Genomic DNA, 5287 nt, shown 5'->3' on the forward strand with positions numbered 1-5287 from the left:
CAGAGCAGAGCCAGGTAGCTGCCACACAGCCAGTGGATGGGATTTCATAGGACTATGCTACAACGTTCTCACTTGGACCTCATGGCATACCCACTAAATCCTAGGGCCAAACTCAGTCTTTCTGTTCACAGCATTTTGCCTAGCATGCACAAGGCTCTAGCGTCCTGTACCCAGCACTGAAAAATAAATAAGAAGAACAAATAAAATATGTAACTTAGCAAAACACTGACTATTTGGTGTCTCAACTCTACAGCATCCACTTTCTAAAAAACAAGCATTTTTTTTGTAACAAACATTTTATACCTCCTTTAAGAATCCTAAATGGAAATCATGTGACCATTTGAGGCTGAAGTATGGTCATAAACAAGAAATAAGTGGAAGGTATTTAAAATAAAACATGTGCTTTAATACGTATATGCTGGAACGCATCTATATGGGATGACAGTATTAATAGTTCTCAAACTGTGATGGCACTTCAATTAAGTCTTAAACATTCTACTACTGATTAATACTTTCATAAAAATACAATAAAATTATCCAGCAGAGGGCAGCTGTTATAAAAATTCTAAAAAGGTCACTGTCTCTTCCTGCAGATACCTTTATTAAGTGGTTCAGACAACTGTGGACCAGCTCTGGCCTCAGACCCAGATTTGAGTAGCACCGTTGCATTATCCAGTGTTAGAGCATCCCTAATGTTTCCTGAAAGAAAATCAAGGCTCAGATTCAGACTCAAGGATTTTAGCACGGGGCCTGTGCCAGGCTTCACAGGGAAACCCAGGAAAGGTGCAGATTAAGGTCTAGTACCCATAAAGTATTCTATGTGTTGGAAGAAGCAGAAGAATAATAGGTTAATCATTTTTAAAACCTTCATAAAATGTTATCGTGAAGTAAAACTTTAGGAGAAATGAGATCATCTCACTGAAATTGCCCCCAGCTTCCCATATTCCTTGTCATCTGATCATAAATTCTCTCACTTTACCACAACACGAATAACACACGTTGTCAAGCCTTCCCCATCTCATTCTGACTCTTAACTAGACTGTAAAAGAGGCTCAGAGAACAGGAGAAATGACACCCCTCGCTCCCAAGTTGATCTTTCCAAAAAGCCTGTGGATGGTTCCCTGCTTCTGTAGGAGTCCAGATGGGACATGATGATATGAGAACTTGATCAGTGCATCTGTTCTCCTGTGTGCTGGTGAGGAGCTTGTGATCACAAACAACTCACTCCGGGCCATCAGTCGTCCCCGGAGAGGTACCACCCCCATACCATTTGGGGACCACACACTGGTGTGTGAGTCACCTCCTAGGATGAGTGATGGTTGACTCAGCTCCAGAGAGCTTCCTATTGAGCCAGCAGTTGTTCTGAAGTCTTGGAAAGAGAACAAAACAACTTTGGAAGGAAATGATCACCATCCCTTCATCAGCTGTGAGGCTGTTTCACCAGCAACAGATTCCAGGTTTTAGGAGATGCGGGGTTCAGGTCGGTGTCTGCTGGAGGGGCAACATCCTGGGTTTCCTCAGCAGTGGTACTTAGGAGTTCTGAGAACTACTTATTCAGGAGTGACATCTTTTAATCATTTGCTATATACAAAATAACACACAAATGTTATTTCTCAAAACAAGCACAATACATGTTCCCAGAACCCCCTTCTGTATGCTGGTTACCACAGGCAAACTGAACCCTGTGTATGCTAAGTTTCTTCCTATACATATGTTCCTCTGGAAGTTTACTTTATAAATTAGGCACAGAGTGAGATTAGTGATACCACTAATAAAATAGGACAATTATAAGAATACTAAAAAAGAGAAAAAGAAAAAAAAAGAAAAAAAAGAATACTATAAATGCTTTTAAAACTTACGAATTTGTAGACTTTTCCACTTAATATTTTTGGACTGTGGACTAATATCACCAAATAAAATTAAGCCCTTGGGTAAAGGTGGCTGCTTTAAGAGATATACTATCCTGATTTCTACTGCATAGTTTATTTAGTTTAGGTACAGCCTGTTTAAGAATCTGTCAAAAATCTGTGGTCCAGTAAGCAGAGAATTGGCTCCAGCACACTTGTCTTGAGGCACTGGTACTCAATAAACACCTAATGGTAGGCAGCTGTCTGCTTCTTCCATGAGAGTGTTCTTGTCCATTTATTGAACATGCATTTGCCTCAGTTTTATGATATGTACAAAGAATGTGGTGCGAAGGGTGAGGCATCACCACGCTCCAGTCCTTTACCTTCCACCATATATTGTGATGGGTATTTGATACATTCTCTCAGATTTGAAAAGGGTCCCAAGAAATAAGGTATGAAATGCATGTTGCTTTATCCATGGTAGATGCCCAATACATGTTATTCACCTTTTTTTCCGAACCCACACATAGGCAATGGATACAGAATGAACACATGCCTGGTAATAATTCCAGCTCTCATGGGAGTGGCTTAGGCTTTAGTATGGCACAAATAAAATTGCAACAGAATTTTAGAACTCTTAAAATGCCATACACCATTATATCTTATGCAATTTCACCCTAACAGTTTCATGAATTTAGTATTATTTTGCAAGCTGAATAGTTAAAGGCATTCTGTGCATGGTGTTGAGGAAGGACATATATTCTGGGAAAAGTAGGTGGCTTTCCTTTTGAGGTATAATAGCAGATACCATTTACTAATTATTTATTGTATCCTAGGTTTATATTCATCTTGTTATATGCTAGTACACTCTATGGAGGTCTTACAGTGGGTCACACTGAGGAAACTTGGAAGGACTTTAGGAAACTCATCTAAAGACTATGATCTAGTGTTTCAAAGGTATAATCATCATCATCATCATCATCACCATCACAATTCTTCATTAGCTTTTTGAGAATTTTACCATATATTTTGGTCACACTCCCTCTCTCCTCCAGCTCTTCCCAGATGCATCATTTCTGGATTTGGGGAAGACAGGGTTTCTCTCTATGACTCTGGCTAGCCTAGGACTCACTGTGAAGACCAGGTTGACCTTAAACTCATAGTAGTCCATTGACTTCTTATTCTGAGTGCTAGAATTACAAGTATGAGTCCCCATGCCTAGCTTCCAAAGTCATTTTTTCATCAGGTCTGGTCTTAATGAACTGAGCTGCGTGACAAAGCATTGAGCATGAAATGGTTTGTAGCCATTTACAATGTTATTTCCTTTAAGTATATTTTATTTTACTCAGACCTCCAGCTGTGTGATGGCACATGTACAGGTGTTTCTTCTAGAAAACGGGCTTGAGAATGAAGGCAGCAGCTGACATGTATGAATTAAAAAGAGAAGGAAAGTAGGCAACACACAGTATTAGCCCAGTGAGTCTATTGGATAACTGCCTCACAGGGTGAAGATGGGGGGCAGTTGGTGAGAGGGTGAGGGTTCCACCCTTCCAGTTGTTTCCAGCCGTCTTACCACAAATGCAGCCATTCTGAATAACAGTGAGTGAAAATGGGAATGTTCAACTCTTCCTATCCAGTCTTAATGAAGCCAAAGAATGTTCTCCTCTAGCACAGCAGTGCAAACTAGACCCAGTCAACAGGCAGAAATTGATGATGGGAAAGTTCTAGCGTATCTAGTGTGTAGTTGAATGCTTGTGCCATCACATACATCTGGTACCTGGTTATGGCCGTGTTTCTACCTAAGTAGAACTTTGCGATTTTCAGAAAAGTTCAAAATAAGAGATTTGGTGGTGGTACCAGATTGGTCTGCCTGTGGAAATACAGTTCACAGCTGTAGAAAATGATGTCTTAGTTTAGTGAAATTTATTTCCTTTCTTTCTTTTCTTTCTTTCTTTCTTTTTTTTTTTGCTTTACTTATTATCTAATAAACTCTTGGAGCAACTTCCCACTGAACACGTGAAGGTCTGTGTTTAAAATGAGGAGGTGGTCACTTTAAATGCCTATGTTCATGTTCATAGCCACACTCTTCTCTGACAATGTTGTAGTTAAGCCATGTTGTGATGGGTGAGTAGACATTTTCTGTATGAGTTAAGAAGCGAAGGACTTGTAAGCTCAGGGAACAGCCCATGTACACACAAGGCCTGAACTGTGAGCTAAAGTACTGAGGGAGGGAAGGCCGCACAGATGATGGGAGTGTTTGGATGCACGGGAACACATAACTTAGTGTTTGGACACTCACTGGCTGACTCAGCCATTAGTTATTGAGTTGCTCCTCAATGCCAGGTGACACATTATCAAATTAAGGTGTGGCTGTCATCCAGAAACTCATTGCTAGAGGTTGAAATGTATCATCTGAAATCCCTGTGTGGAAGTCTTGATCCCTAGCACCTCATAATGTGACTGGATTTTGGAATATGGCTTTTCAAGAGGTAATACAGGTAGTACGCAATAAGTTGGGTAGGTCTTAGCCCCCCAAATGGTGTCATTATAGGCAAAAATAGGACACAGAAGCAGGTGGTCTTACATAGGAGGAGAGAGGCTTCAGACAAAGCTACCCTGCTAACCCCTTGATCTAAATCTAGCCTCCATGACAGTAGAAAAAACAATTTTTGCTGTGTAAGCCACCAATCTTGTGGTATTTTGTCATGGCAGTTCTAGGAAACAAATGCATGCTGGGAATATGCATTGTGTAAGATGTAGTTTCCCAGGCTTCAAACCACAGGGAGACCTTAGACAAGGTCTTAGCACAAATGTTTCTGGGTTACCACTGAGTGATCTAGCATGTTAGCCTTTAGCTGGAGACAGGTGAGTTTGGGCATGACCCTAAACTTTTTTTACATATCGACTCACTTACTTGTGGTTCTCCTTCTTCCTCAGGATCTTCAGCTGCTGATCTGTGATGGGGAGGGAGCAGAAGTGGGAACAAGGTTCAGATGACTGTGGATACGATGGAGATAGCCCTCTGGGAGGTGACTTCAGTGAATCAGCTCAACTTTATTCCAGAGTATAGGAAATAGATAGGATAGGGGAGCCTGGGGACAAACCCTAATTTGCATTAAGTGGCATACTCTTATCCCAAGGTTTCATATGTGGCAGGAGGGTCCTCCAGCAAAGCTCCTAACACAAGTCTTAGTTACCATCTGTGCAGCAGGGGGCAAGTGTCTAGCAGGAAACTGTGCCGAGGGTCACACTAAAAAGAAATCAGGCATCCAGGCTGCATGACAGCTTTCAGATAAAGTCATTCCTCCGGGCCTAGAGACATTCTCCAGATAAGGCCAGGTAGAGAGCAGGAAGTCTTGATGGGGAGAGTCCCTCATGTTGCTGAGCTTTGGAAAGAGCTGCCAGGCTATGATAGACTGAAACCTCTGACCACCAAGGCC

Source organism: Peromyscus leucopus, chromosome 2, assembly GCF_004664715.2.
Source record: "Peromyscus leucopus breed LL Stock chromosome 2, UCI_PerLeu_2.1, whole genome shotgun sequence".
NCBI classification, from domain to species: domain Eukaryota; kingdom Metazoa; phylum Chordata; class Mammalia; order Rodentia; family Cricetidae; genus Peromyscus; species Peromyscus leucopus.